This window comes from Mobula birostris, chromosome 7 (assembly GCF_030028105.1).
Source record: "Mobula birostris isolate sMobBir1 chromosome 7, sMobBir1.hap1, whole genome shotgun sequence".
Taxonomy (NCBI): domain Eukaryota; kingdom Metazoa; phylum Chordata; class Chondrichthyes; order Myliobatiformes; family Myliobatidae; genus Mobula; species Mobula birostris.
In genome coordinates, this window is record NC_092376.1 from 37205371 (window position 1) to 37221239 (window position 15869).

At 44.6% G+C, this 15869-nt stretch overlaps 1 long non-coding RNA gene across 2 annotated transcripts; it reads right to left on the reverse strand.

Annotated features, from left to right (window-relative positions):
• Positions 1 to 231: 231 nt before the first annotated feature.
• On the reverse strand, positions 232 to 14888 carry LOC140200703 (uncharacterized). Of its 2 annotated transcripts, none has more exons than XR_011886697.1 (3): positions 14804 to 14888; positions 3658 to 3794; positions 232 to 2274 (listed from the first exon to the last, which is right to left on the reverse strand). It is a non-coding gene; the product is annotated as an uncharacterized lncRNA (long non-coding RNA). The 2 variants fall into 2 exon arrangements; XR_011886696.1 differs by lacking the exon at positions 14804 to 14888 and adding an exon at positions 5183 to 5293.
• Positions 14889 to 15869: the final 981 nt, after the last annotated feature.

The window sequence follows — 15869 nt, forward strand, 5'->3', positions numbered from 1 at the left end:
CTCTGAAGGAAAAATATGTTTTGTGTTTTTTTTTAACTCCACCATTTCTTGCTGCGCTTTTTTAACTCGAATCTCTTGCTGCGCTTCAACTGGTAGGTAGTCATTTTGGTTTATTTTTAAAATGCCTTATCACCACTGCTATGCTTTGTAACTCCAAAACATTAAACTAATTGCAAGGAAAACAAGAGAGCCAGGAATGTGAGTCATAGTTCATTTTTTACTTTAAACGGCACATGCACATATCACATGGTAGTGTCATGATGCGTGCAATTCATTTATTTTTACATAAAACCCATAATGAATTATTTAAAGAAGAATACTTAATCAAACAAAATATTTACAATATTACCCAAATACTACTGAAATATTAAATACACAACAGGTGGCAACTCAACTGGGAGATGGGTATAAAAGAATAGAAGAAATTAGACTTACATGTTTGTGTATTGGACGTACTAGATTGAATAATTCCCTATTCAGAATTAAGATGCATAATATTGGGAGTGTACTTGTTGTGAAATGGTGCAGCAAATATTGTTAGAATACAGTTCCTTTGAGGTGCAAAAGAAACAACTAATTGCTAAATTGAGATCCTTGGGACAGACACAGCTTAACATGAAAAGCATTAGGATATGACTGTCATTTTAATGTAATATATAAGTGCGTATTTGACTTTCTGTAAAGTGTTAGACTTTGATATTGTCCAGTTTTTTTTTGGCGGAGAGGAATTTAGTGGAAGTATTTTCTGTGTCATTGCTCCACACTCCAACACAACAGGTGGTGGTAATGCACCTTATGTTGGTCTGCCAGCTGCCATTAAACTTTACAAGAAGAAGAAAAAGGTTCATTTGTTGATCAGACCAGACATCAGAATGGGGAAGAGATGTGATCTAAGTGGAATGATTGTTGGTGCCAGATATGGTGGTTTGAGTATCTCAGAAGCTGCTGATCTCCTGAGATTTTCGTGTACAACAGTTACTAAAGTTTACAGAGTGGTGAGGAAAAAAAAACAAATAAAAAAGCAACAGTTCAGTGGGCAAATAAGCCCTGTTAATGAGAGAGGTCAGAGGAGAATGCTGGTACTGGTTCAAGTAGATGGGAAGGTGACAATGACTCAAATAACTATGCGTTACAACAATGGTGTGTAGAAGAGCATCGCTCAACGCACAACACATTGAACCTTGATGTGGATGGGCTACAGCGGCAGAATACCAGGAACATACTCCTGGGTTACCTCCTGTACCTAATAAAGCAGCTACTGAGTATAGGTGCAAAACAAGTAGGTCACAATTGTAGAGAAGTAGGACTTCCTCCAGATTGCACACTTAATTGAATGGCAGTTGAGATATGGAGGCAAGGATATCAGTGGGATTGTGAAAATGTGTTCTGTGGAGTGTTGTGCTTTTAATTAGCCTTTGCCATTTTTTGAGCCTTGGATGAACATCCGCTGCTTTACTTTGGTCCATAAAATTGATAACAAAGGAGCTCAAAAATTCTTAAAACAGAACTCTTAAAACAAAATAGATGTGACGTTGAAAACAGACAAAACTTGGAGCAGAGCATTTTTGCAGACATTTGCATGAGGGAATTTGTTCCTTGACACTCTGGCAGATTTTATTTGCCCGAGCAATTTTTCCCTCGTGTACTTTTGCCCCCAATAATGGCAATAGTTATACAATGTACAAAATTGGCCGACAGAGCTTTGGGTCTCAACAGTTTAGAAAATAATAGTCCTTATCTACTATCAGAAAGAGCAGGTTTATCGATGAGAGGTACTGATTGAGAATTTACTCTGATTCTCTTTCCACAGCTATTGCCTGACTTACTATTTCCAACTTTTTCTGTTTTGTATTAGATTATGTTCTGTTTTATATTAGCTGCATCTGCAGCTCTTTTAATTTTTCTCAGGTTTTACTCACTATTTCTCAAGACCCCATTTTACTTAACGAAGTTGGACTCCAGCAACACTTTTTGTCATTTATTTTATTTCTTTCGAGATACAGCGTAGAGCCCAGCCCAATGATCCACACCATCCCACATCCCACCTATTTAACCCGGGCCTAATCACAGGGCAATTTACAATGACCAATTGATGTACTACCTGGGTCATCTTTGGAACGACGTACTGGTTTATGAGATGTATTTCCTTTTGTGACCTCAGTCACGGACTCACACAGTTTCACACAGCGTTGCAAATTTCTCCATGTTTCCTCTACTTGCCTTCCAAAGAGCATGGGAGTAATCAACATGATGGAACTGTTGAGGAGGAGGAAGCTGAAAGTGCAATTGCAAAGAAAACATAATAGACTATTAGAGCCATTTGTTAGGATATCAGGGAGGGAATCTGCTTCTGAGTATTCCAGCAGCATTACTCATCATTCTCCTACCTGTCAAAGACTTCAATTCAGGCACTTGATGATGTATTATCTAACCTCATAACAAGATTACTTTCTGCACACAGCACAACACTGGTGCAACTAAATGTTATTATTGTAAAAGCATTGTTCTGTATAAATGGAGCATTACTGATTTCCCTTGGCTGACAGTGTGTGACTGATGTGCACAGTCTAACCTGATGCTTTTCTGTGTGCTTTCAATGGAGCAAATATGTCAGAAAGCTGGCTTCTGTTTGTCAGTGAGAGGCCTGGATTAAAATGGGCTTCAGTCTCAGTTCTTTGAATTCTTAAGTGGCCCTGCTTAAACATACACTTAGTGGCCACTTTATTAGGTACATGAGTGGAACCTAGTGTAGTCTTCTGCTGCTATAGCCCATCAAATTCAGGGTTCAATGTGTTGTGTCTTCAGAAATGCTCTTCTGTCAGCATGAGCAAGTGTGGCCATTCTCCTCTGATTTCTGTCATTAACAAGGCATTTTTAACCACAGGACTGCTGCCTACTGGATGTTGTGTTTGTTTGCACCATTCTCTAAATTCTAGAAACCGTTGTGCATGAAAATCCCAGGAAATCAGCTGTTTCTGAGAAAACACCCTATCTGGCACCAACAATCAGCCCACAGTCAAAGTCACTTAGTTCCCATTTCTTCTCCACTCTGATGTTTGGTCTGAACAACAACTAAACCTCCTGACCATGTCTGCATGCTTTTTCAAAGGGTTCAAAGGTACATTTAATGTCAGAGAAATGTGTACAATATATAAAGTACAACCTGAAATACCTTTTCTTCGCAAGCATCCATGAAAGCAGAGGAATGCCCCAAAGAATGAATGACAGTTAAATGTTAGAACCCAAAGCCCTCCCAGCTCCTCCTCCCATGCAGAAGCGGAAGCAAGCAACAATCCCACCTCCCCCGGCAGCAAAAAAAGCATCATTACCCCCCCTCTGAGCACTCAAGCGTGCAGCAAAGCATCAATAAACACACAGATTTGCAGTACCCCAAAGACTACTCATTCACCTGGTAACTTGACATACCACAGGCTCTCTCTCTCCCTAATAAGGGAAAAAGAGATGTCTGCGTTTCACAGTGAGAGGGGAGACATAACAAACAACTCGCTGATTTACAATGTTAAAAGCCTGTTACGTCACTTTTTCTGATCTCTGTGTGCAAAGAACTCGGGTCTCTAGTCACACAGCCAGCAGCCAGCTTGCTGCTTTCAATTTTCTGTCTCCCACAACACACCGATTTCCTGCGGAGGCACTGACCTCAAGTTCACCCGCCTTGAGAGCCATGAAATCCCAGAACCTTGAAGGTGTGCTAGTCTTCCAGGCCGCGCCCTTGGTATATTGAATAGCGGCCAACTGTGAGACCCTGAGAGTGGGTCAAGGTCTTCAAAAAAACCCTGAAAGGGAAAAATAGAGATATTAAAGATAGAAATGGAGCTGTTTCCGAAGATGCAAGCAAAGGGGTCACCATTGGGCGCCATTGTCTCCTAAGCTCCAGCCCTGCATTGTGTTGCTGCTGCATGATGTGCTAATTAGATATTTGTGTTAATGAGCAGGTGTACAGGGGGTGTACCATTACATTCTCAGTCTTACAGACATGAACAGGGAGTTTGTTACCTTATGCAATCGTAATAAATATTTGTAAAAGATATAATGCTTAGAAAAAGGTGGCTTTGAATGAATGAGGGAATTGAGGCAATTCCAATGAGAACATTCTGAACTGTTTGTTCAGTGATTCCTAAAGCTTTGAGAGAAGTAGGCAAATTTTCAGGTGTTCTTATCAGCCGGGAGTAAAGATTGATGAGGGCCTTTCCCCTTTTCAGCATTCTTAGGGAACTGTTCGCTCTGGGATTCTTCAGTTTCTTTCCCCACTAATGCTTATTCCCCTGGGATACCTGCACGCAAACAAAGGAAATATGGCTTCTAAAAACGTAAACACAAGGAATTCTGCAGATGCTGGAAATTCAAGCAACACACATCAAAGTTGCTGGTGAACGCAGCAGGCCAGGCAGCGTCTCTAAGAAGAGGTACAGTCGACGTTTCGGGCCGAGACCCTTCATCAGAACTAACTGAAGGAAGAGCTAGTAAGAGATTTGAAAATTGGAGGGGGAGGGGGAGATCCAAAATGATAGGAGAAGACAGGAGGGGGAGGGATGGAGCCAAGAGCTGGACAGGTGATTGGCAAAGAGCTGGGCAGGTGGACAGGAGGGAGAGGGATCCCTTTTGCCAATCACCTGTCCAGCTCTTGGCTCCATCTCTCCCCTCCTGTCTTCTCCTATCATTTTGGATCTCCCCCTCCCCCTCCGACTTTCAAATCTCTTACTAGCTCTTCTTTCAGTTAGTCCTGACGAAGGGTCTCGGCCTGAAACGTCAACTGTACCTCTTCCTAGAGACGCTGCCTGGCCTGCTGCGTTCACCAGCAACTTAAATATGGCTTCTCCTCTTTTCCCATTAACTGGACCCCAAACAATACCCTATCTTTCAACTAAGAGCATTAAAGCATTCTGAGTTCAACAACATCAGATAATCAGTATTTCCTGTGCACTATTTCAGATTTCTAGCATCCGTGCCACATTTGTTTGGTACCTCAGTTAATTATTCTGAGCTTGCCACTCTGGAATGTCATCAATTCACTGTCACCCATTTTACCATTCACTCCTTTTTGCTTTCTATCCATCACCAGTCTTGCCTTCTGTTCTCTGTTGTTTTTGCTCCTTTTCTCTACTTTAAACTTACCTCTAATTACTTATAGTTTTGCTGAAAGGGCATCAATTAGAAATATTACCTCTCTTTCTCTCTCCATAGATTCTGCATTGAATGCAGAGTATTTCCAAGATTATCTATTTCAGTCTTGAATTTTCAGCATCCTTAATTCTTCGCATTTGCATGGGAGTGAAAGTATTGATACTAAAGGCTCAGTAGTCAAATAAGGTTCCTACTTATCAACCTTTGTAGCCTCTAAACTATTTTCTATTCTATTTTCCTTGGCTATGATTCTAAAGCTTACAATGATTAATAGATGGGACAAATGCCAAAGAATTCAAGGCTTGCTGGGGCCAAAGGCGCTTCTACACAGATTTCTACACTTGGGAGAAACAGTTTCTATCTGATTTAATTCTCCTTTGTATTTACAGTTCTTTTTCAGCCTTTCATAAAAGCCACTGTCTGAAAGTACCTTGTGAAATCTTCAAAAATGAAAATCTTTATTAATTCAGAACAAAGCAAACTTGGGAGTTTATATGGTTGTGTGTATACGTGACTGAATATCAGTTTTGAAAGTAATAGTGCTTTTAAGTACAAGGCATTCTGCAGATGCTGGAGGAATTCTGCAGGTTAGGCAGCATCTATGGAAATGATTAAACAGTTGACGCTTTGAGCCAAGAACTGGAAAGAAAGAGGGAAGATGCCAGAATAAGAAGGTGGGGGAGAGGGGGAGGAGTACAAGCTAGAAGTTGATGGGTGAAGCCGGGTGGTTGGGGAAGGGGGATGAAATAAGAAGCTGGGTGGTGATAGGTGAAAAAGGTAAAAGGCTGAAGGAGTCTGATACGAGAGTTAGCTTTGGGAGAAAGGGAAGGAGGAGGGACTCCAGGGGTGGGTGATAGGCAGGTGAGGAGAAGAGAAGTAAGAGGGGAGTCAGAGTAGGGAACTGATAAAAAGGGAAGAGAGAAGAATTACCAGAGGTTTGATAAATTGATGTTCATGCTATCAGGTTGGATGCTACCCAGATAGAATATAAGGTGTTTTTAATTTAGTCTAACCCTCAGGTTCGGCCAGCACATGTTTGTCTAGGGGAAGACAGCCTCTGGCCCTACTAAAATGAGAAATCTCGTTTGTGTGGATGCTGCATGATGTGTTGCCCGGTTACAAATCCGAACTTCAAAATATCATCCAGTACACCATATGCAATCAAATGATTGAACATTATAATTTTAATCTCAATATAGGGTTAGCAAAGAAAATAAAAAGAATAAGGGCCCATTTTAAGGAAAAAGTCAAATGTGCATGTTGGAGCTCACTGATAAGGCCATTCATCCACCATCGACCTCCTCCGAGCGTCGCTGACCTTCAGGTCCTTGATCCTCGTCCACTCTGTCTGGTGGTCTACCAGCTCTCTCCACATGCGTTTTCCCTCTTCATCTCTCACCGACAAAAGACCACGAAATCTCTGCTTCCGGACCCACAGGAAAGAACAACATCCCACTCATTGGCTAACATACATTCCATAGACCCCATTATCTCTAGTCATAACCCAAACATTGCCGCTACAGAGAAACCATTACCTTAGCAGTGGAACATTACAGAACGGCCATTACACTCTCCTCCCACTGAACTTAGTCATGTCCTCATGATGTTGAGATAATTTGTCAACCCTTCCTGCAAAACACGAAGTCCAATCCAGGTGCACAAGGCAGTGACACAGCTCCCCAAAATAGTAGGGCTCACACTCTGTTCCTCTGGTGCTATGTAGGCCAGTCTATCTGGTGGTCTCCTAATTCTCTGAGACCTCCATACATCCACTCCTGACTCCTCAGGTTCAGACAATACTGGGGATACTTCCGGTCTACCTGGTGAGGACTCCCCCGACCTAACACTGGTGCCCAGCTGCAAACTGGAACCCTCTGTCTCATGACCAAGTCCCGCTTCATCCCTTGCGTGGTCCCGCTGCAAACCAGACTGTACACAGGTAGCCCCTCCCCCCCCGCATGCGGAGAAGGGTGGAAGACTCTTCCTCAACCAATGGGAAGTTAGCAAAAGGCAGCATATACCACACATCCAGGTCCTCATCCTCCGAATCAGTATCCCTCTCAGGGGTGGGAGCCGGCCTAACCTCGCCTGCTGTGGGCACTGGAGTCGCCCTGCATTTCTGCAAAGTCTTCTTACTAGGTGTAGGCTCCAAGTCAGGATCTGGGTCCACCTGTACCTCTTGTCCCAGGGGCAGCAGGTGTTTCGGATGGAGAATCTTGACAGGCCCATTCCCATCCTGTGGTTTCACCCGGAAAACTGATAGGTTTGGCTTTTGACTCTCCACCATATAGGGCTTAGCCACCCAATGGTCTGCCAGTTTATGCTTCCCAGGTAGCCCCAAATTCCTTATGAGGACCCGGTCTCTCAGCAGGAATTCGGAGAACCTCACCTTTTGATCATACCTCCTCTTATTTCCTTCATTCTGCTTGGCAGCCGCGACCCCCACTAATTCATAAGCCCTTTTTAGCTCTCACCTCATATCAGACACATACTTCAGATAAGTCTTCAGTGGTAAGTCACCTTTGTCAGTCCCAAAACAAAGGTCAATGGGCAACCTCGCCTCGTGCCCAAACATCAGACAATATGACAAATACCCAGTAGCTTCATTTCAAGTACAGTTGTAACTGTGAACCAAATGTCCAATACGTTGACTCCACCTGCTCTTCTTGCTCATCTCCGGGGCCCCAAGCATGTCTAACAAGGTCCAATTAAACCTCTCGCTCGCTGGGGATCACCCTATGGGTGATAGGCATGATCTTCGACTTCTCGACTCCAAGCATGCCCAGTAACTCAAGAATGAGTGTGCTCTCGACATCCTGTCCCTGATCACTACGTAACCACCATCTGGGAAAGCAATAATAAATGAAATACTTCTCCCATAACACTTTAGCTTCCGTAGACACCCTCTGGTCCTTGGTAGGAAAAGCCTGAGCATATCTGGTGTAGTGGTCCGTGATGACTAAGACATTCATCGTGTTGCTGGCATCGGGTTCTATGGACAGGAAATCCATACACACCAGGTCCAGGGGCCCTGCACTCTGCAAGTGGGACAAGGGAGCTGCCCGTGTAGGCAGTGTCTTCTGCCGTATGCAGCGAATACATGACTTGCAGTATTCTTCGACCTCTGACTTCATTTGGGGCCACTAAAACCGGTCTCTGAGCAATCCATAGGTCTTTTCCACCCCCAAATGTCCAGAATCATTATGAAGAGACTTCAACGCAATACTTCTCTGACAGAACCAGCTGACAATGCCGAGGTTGGTCCGGGGGTGACGTGACCTGGTATAGGATCTGGTTCTGCAACTCCAACCGAGGCCATTCTCTCAGTAATGCAGGCACCGCCGCATGTTTTGTCTTCTCTGCCTGAGCCATGTCTCCCTTTTCGACCGCTGACCAAATGGTACCAATGCCCAGATCATCTCGCTGAGCAGCTGCCACTTTCCCAGAACTCAATTCCGGCAGCTGATTTGTCTTCAGAGCAGTCAGGTCACGGTAAATTTGGGGAATGGCGTATTCAGAAGCTCCCAATTGATCCACCGCTTGATCCTGCCCCTCCTTTCCCTCTCCATCATGGTGATAGCAAACTGATACATGGCCTTCACCCCAGGGGCAGGAATGCTCTCTCACTCCCTCATCCCTGTCCAGTCCCTCAAGCACCCGTTGGGACAAAGCATCAGCATCAATGTACCTGCTTCTCAGCCGGTACTTCAGGCTGAAATCATAGACAGACAACGCCGCCAATCACCAATAGCTTGTGGTCAGAATATAAGTTAGGGGGTTGTGTCCGTCCTCACCTCCAACTTGGCCCCATAGAGGTAGTTAATCAGCTTATTCAGAACCACCACTTCAATGCCAGAAATTCCAACTCGTGCGTGGGATAGTTTTTCTCGAAGGGTGACAGACTCTGGCTGACAAACGCGATGGGTCTCAACCCGGTGCCCTGATCCTGATACAGGATGCCCCCTAAACCCTCTCGGCTGGCATCCATGCGCAGTACGTACGGCAATCGGGGGTCCGCAAAAGCCAGCACCGGCGTCTGGGTCAGCAGCTCCTTCAGCAACTGAAAGGCCTCCTCACATTTTACATCCTATCTCAGTCCAAAGAGCTCCGATAGGCTAAGATACTCTCCACCCTCCTGTCCTTTTCTCCCCCTCCCTTTCTTCCCTAAGGGAGGGTAACTGCACAGAAGCTGATTCAATGGGTGACTCATTTTTGCATAGCCCTTCACGAACCTCCAATAGTAACCACAGAACCCAAGGAGTGAGCGCAGAGTGCTCACAGTCTGGGGTCTTGGCCAAGTGATCACTGCCTCGATCTTAGCCAGGTCTGTAGCTATTCCATCCCATGATATATGTACCAACGTAGCTAACAGACGTTTTGCAGAACTGGCACTTGTCCACGGAAAGTTTTAACCCTTCAGCTTTCAGGCGGTCGAGCACTTTCAGTAGCCTCATTTCATGTTCCTCCAAGGTGGATCCAAACACTATAAGGTCATCCAGATACACCAACACCTCATCAAGCAGGTTCATATCCCCCACCATCTTCTCCATGACCCGCTGGAAGGTCGCAGGGGCTCCCAATATGCCCTGGGGCATCCTTTCGAACTGGAAGAATCTCAGGGGACATATAAAGGCCATCTTCTCTTTGTCCACACACATGCATACCCTCCCATTCTTCTTCCAGGCCACCACTACTGGGGATGCATAGGGGCTTCGGGACTCACTGATGATCACAGCATCCTTCAACTTACATAAATGCTGCCGCACGTCCTCCACCTCTGCAGGGGCCAGTCGCCGCAACCTCTCTCTAAATGGGGTGTCCTCAGTCACCTGGATAGTGTGATGAGTGCTCTTAGAACAACCCACATCAAATTTGTCAGTGGAAAAGACACCCTCCAGTTTCAACATCTTCTCTACCAGCCTCCTCTTCCAACCCGCAGACACTGGGGAGTCCCCAAAGTTGAATGACTCAGCTGTCAACTTCACCTCCTTTTCCAATAGTTTCTCCCCTCCTGTCTCACAGGGACACTAGACATTACCGTCACCGGGAACAGGTGTGACGGGGCACCCTCCACTTGAAGGAGACCTCCCTCTTCGTAGTGTTCCTGACAATCACTGCCATCCTGCTCGCCTGTACAATTGAGGGCTTCTGCAGCTCGGGCCTCACCAGTATTCCAGCAGGACTCCCTCTAGTGGTATTCCAGAGCATCCACTAAGAGGGCCTTGGCCTCAGGCACTTCAGGAAATTTGGGGGTCCCCATCACTCTTGCTACTTCCCTGGGCCGTACCACCATTGGCTTCGACTGGGTAAACCACACGGTCCCTCGTTTGAATTCAGTATCTGGCCCAGTGCAGCCACGCACTTCCTCAAAAACAGCTCGAAACACCGGGTGCACGGACAATGTTCCCAGAAAGTTCTCGCCAGCCTTCTTCTTGCAAGCCCCCATGAACCTCCTCACAAGAGGGGCATTGGTCCCCACTAGAATTCAACTGCAGCCCTTCTCAGCAGCGTTCGTACAAACCAGCACTAATGTATCAAGGACCTCCAAGAGTTCCACATTGGCCTCCGAGAACTCTAGCTTCACTGATAAATAATCGTCATATGGATAATCACCGGCACTGAGACCCCAGACCTCCAGAGAATATTCTGCCTGTGCACTGGGCCATTTACTCGCTAGAGAGGTAAGGGTAGATGCCAACTCAGAACTCTCACTCTACACTGGGGGATGGGAACTAATTAGACATTCCAAATCTGACCACTCCTTAGAAATGATAGAACCCTGTCTTTGATGTCTCCGTCCCCAGCTACGGGAAGCTTGACTTGTGACTCGGCCCACTTGGCTACCTTCTCCTCCTCCCTGACAGTATGGATGGGCCATGGACCTAGCTCGCCTGGGGCACCGATAGACGCTGGCAGTTCCACTACCATTACGTCAGCACTAGTCTGAATTAAAACAAGGTCTGAGCCTGCCATCTTATCAACTTTCCGCGCTATGACCTCAACTTTACCAGCAGCTTTAACCATACTCAAAAATCGAATTAACAATTCATCTGGGGTATGAATATCTACCCCATACAACACGCCCACATCAGTTACCGGTAACCCCACGGAGGCACACCAGCCCTCCACCCTGCTAGTGTCCATACCAGCAGATTTAAACACACAACTCACTGCTTCAATGCTCAGGGCAATCGCGCAACATCCAAAGGAATCAATCCCAGATGAACCCCTGCAACTGTAACCCTCAGGTTCAGCCAGCACGTGTTTGTTTAGGGGAAGACAGCCTCTGGCCCCGCCAAACTGAGAAATCTCGTTTGTGTGGATGCTGCGTGATGTGTTGCCCGGTTACAAATTGGAACCGTAAAATATCAGACAGTACACCATATGCAATTAAATGATTGAACTTTATAAATCTTAATCTGAATATAGGGTTAGTAAAGAAAATAAAATGAAAAAGGGGCCATTTTAAGTAAAAATCCAAATGTGCACGTTGGAGCTCACTGATAAGGCCATTTGGCCACCATCGACCTCCTCCGAACATCGCTGACCTTTGGACCCTCGCTCCCCGTCCACTCCATCCGGTGGTCTACCAGCTCTCGCCACATGTGACTTCCCTCTTCGTCTCGCACCAACAAAAGACCACGAAATCCCTGCTCCCAAACCCACAAGAAAGAACGACATCCTGCTCATTGGCTAACATACATTCCAAAGGCCCCATTATCTCTAGTCATAACCCAAACATTGCTGCTACAGAGAAACCATTACCTTAGCAGTGGACATTACAGAACGGCCATTACAATAGTTTGTTAGGAAAGTCAGCTCTGATCTTTATGTAAATCATGAAATCCTAAATGGAATTTCAAAGTGGTATTCTGAGAGAATTCTTTGAGTCACTAGATCACAAAGATAAAAAAGGAAGTATGCATGCATAGTTCCAGAAGCAAGTAATGTGTAAAATAGCCATAAATAACAGGAATTTATCTTCTTGCAACCGCTCCTCCAACGCCAAAATATCTTGTTGAAACTTTAGAAGTTCCGTAAAGTATCGGCAAATTTGATTAGTGATAAATTTTGGCTCATCTTCCCTTCATCCTTCCCTTATCTGATTCCACTTACCTTTTTGAATCCAGAATATGCAACCCCTTGTTGTCTCCATTTATCACCATCTTGCCTCTGACTCTACTTCCAGCCTCCTTTCCCCCTGCTTGCCTCCATCTGACCATTAACCCCTCCTCACCTGGTTCCACCTATTGGTTGACATCTCCTGACCCATCCCTCTCCCTCACCTCTTTATGTTGGCTATCTCTCCTCTACACATCTGTCTTGATGCAGGATACCAACCTGAAGTGTTGTCTATCCTGACTTGGTGAGTTCCACCAGTTCTTTTTTCAATATAAGATCCATTTATGATTTGGTTAATCCATTAATTATCTTTTTATTTATTTCTCAAACTATTCCTAGAATAATGACCCAGGTTAATCTTGTCAATACATATTTCTTGAATGCTTTGCTATTATAGTTTGTGTAATCAGAAGGCATTCAAGGGATATGTATCGACATATAGTTGCATTGGAATGGGAAGATCGAGTCAACATGTCCAGAATTAATGAGTGATCTGAACCCTTCCCCCATTCTGTTGTCTAAAATTTTCAAAATAAATGAAGGGAAATTAAGGGATATTAAAGTATACGTGTGACCTTAAAACTGAATAGTTTTAAGAGAATGAGCCTTACCTTTTTACAAAGCAAATGACCTTCACCAATCTTCCCTGTTGTTCAACACCAGCCTTAGATGGTAAAGATGCATGACAAAAACACAGCAAATGCTGGAATCTGGGTCAACAAAAGCAAACTCCTGGGGGAACTCAGCAGGTCAGGCAGCATCTGTTGTGGGAAATGGGCAAATAAGGAGGCATAACAGAGACCATTACGGAGACTTGGCTGGCACCAGGGCAGGAATGGATTCTCAATATTCCTGGATTTCAATGCTTTAAAAGGGATGGGGGGGAAGGGGAGGAGGGGTGGCATTACTGGTCAGGGATACTATTACAACTACAGAAAGGGTGGGTAATGTAGCAGGATCCTCTTTTGCAGATGACGCAAAGGTTGGTGGTGTTATAGATAGTGTAGAGGATTGTCGAAGATTGCAGAGAGACAGTGATAGGTTGCAGAAGTGGGCTGAGAAGTGGCAGATGGAGTTCAACCCGGAGAAGTGTGAGGTGGTACACTTTGGAAGGACAAACTTCAAGGCAGAGTACAAAGTAGATGGCAGGATACTTGGTAGTGTGGAGGAGCACAGGGATCTGGGGTACATGTCCACAGATCACTGAAAGTTGCCTCACAGGTAGATAGGGTAGTTAAGAAAGCTTATGGGGTGTTAGCTTTCATAAGTCGAGGGATAGAGTTTAAGAGTCGCGATGTAATGATGCAGCTCTATAAAACACTAGTTAGGCCACACTTGGAGTACTGTGTCCAGTTCTGGTCACCTCACTATAGGAAGGATGTGGAAGCACTGGAAAGAGTACAGAGGAGATTTACCAGGATGCTGCCTGGTTTAGAGAGTATGCATTATGATCAGAGATTAAGGGAGCTAGGGCTTTACTCTTTGGAGAGGAGGATGAGAGGACACATGATAGAGGTGTACAAGATATTAAGAGGAATAGATAAAGTGGATAGCCAGTGCCTCTTCCCCAGGGCACCACTGCTTAATACAAGAGGACATGGCTCTAAGGTAAGGGGTGGGAAGTTCAAGGGGGATATTAGAAGAAGGTTTTTTACTCCGAGAGTGGTTGGTGCGTGGAATGCACTGCCTGAGTCAGTGGTGGAGGCAGATACACTCGTGAAGTTTAAGAGACTACTATACAGGTATATGGAGGAATTTAAGGTGGGAGGTTATATGGGAGGCAGTGTTTGAGGGTCGGTACAACATTGTGGGCCAATGGGCCTGTAATGTGCTGTACTATTCTATGATAAAAACTTGAGCCCTTCTGCTCACCTGGATCAACCTATTGCTTACTATCTCTTGCCCTAGCCCTTCTCCTTACCTTTTTATACTGGCCATCCCAGCTCTGTCTTTGAGTCCAGATTAAATCTCTCAGCCCTTAATATCAACTATCCATCTCTGTCCAAAGATGCTGCCTGATCTATTGAATTCTTCCAGCAATTTGTTTTTTGTTTTGCTCCTGCAAAATATGGGTTGCTTTCCTGTATCTCAACAAAGGTAGGCAGTGACATTATAAAATTCATCACATCATTTAATGTGCCAACATAGCTTTTGGCAGTCTGAAGACAAGAATGGTTGTAGATCAAAACCTTAAACTGGGCACAAAGTCCCTGGTTACCAGGCAACAGTGATACCTGCCCTCCTGTGGCTTTTGAAATTAACAGGCAGTTCACTGCGGTGAAGGGACTTTAGAAAATTTTCCATATCCACTAGCAAGATAAACCAACGTCGGAATCCTCCACATGCTAACATCCACAGAAAGCCCTAATTATACTTGTTCTGTTGCTGGGGATAATCATGTATGTAAGTATTTGAGCTTGTACAACAGAGGGCTGTATATGGCTGTGATTGCACTGCTGCCTGTATGGACATGTCATGCATAAAATTGGTTCCAGCATTAATCCCAATTATAACTAAGCTTCAAAAATATTTAACTAACCTTGCAACACCTTGTGCAGCTGTGAGGTTGTAAAAGGTACCCTAAGCCTTCTTGGAGTCTTCTTCATTTCATACGTGAGTTCACCTACTTCATTTTATTTTTGATTTTTCTAGAGATAAAGCACAGTAACAGGCCCTTCCGGCCCAAAGAGCTTGCCCCGCCCAATTGCATACGTGTGATCAACTGACTTACTAACCAGTATGTCTTTGGAACGTGGTAGGAAACCCACACAGTCACGAGGAGAATGTAAAACTCTTTACAGGCGGAGATGGAATTGAACCTGAGTTGCTGGCATTGTAACAGCATTATGCTACTGCTACGCTACCGTGCTGCCCTTTTCTACCTACCTTCATAGAAAAAGATTGAAAACTGGAGCAGTTTCAAATAATGAGAGATTGAATGATGTTGGTATTTGAAAGGAACTGGGCGGCCTCAATCACAGGAATTTAACATGCAGGTAGTGGATGTGATCAGAAAAACATGGTATTTTTGCCTCTATTATAAAAGGATTTAAATACAAGTGTAAAAAGTTCTGACTGAAATTATACAGGTCCCTGGTATTAGTGCATCTGGGATATTGTGATACTGCATATTGATGTAGGATATTGTGTACGGGTCCAGCCTCCCTACCTGAAGAAGGATATTCTTGCAAAGGAGGGAATGCAACAGATTCACTGTGTTGATTCCTGAAGTGTGGCATTTGCTTATGACAGAGATGAAGCAGATTTGTTCTACAAGGGATGATTGATAAGTTCATGGCCTAGGGTGGAAGGAGTCAATTTTAGAAAACCTAGCACATTTATTTTTCCTACATTTTCACACGTAGTCCAGCAGTCGTGGAGTATATGGATCCCTTCTTTGTAGAAGTCAGCGTCTTGGACCTCCAGAAAGTGGTCCACAGCAGGGGTGATTGATAAGTTCATGGCCTAAGGTGGAAGGAGATGAGTTATTAACTTCAAATGTTCTTCATTTTCACTCAAAGAGTTGAACTGCATGTGCATGTAACGTGAGCGGTATAACTCATCTCCTTCTACCTTAGGCCACGAACTTATCAATCACTCCTGCT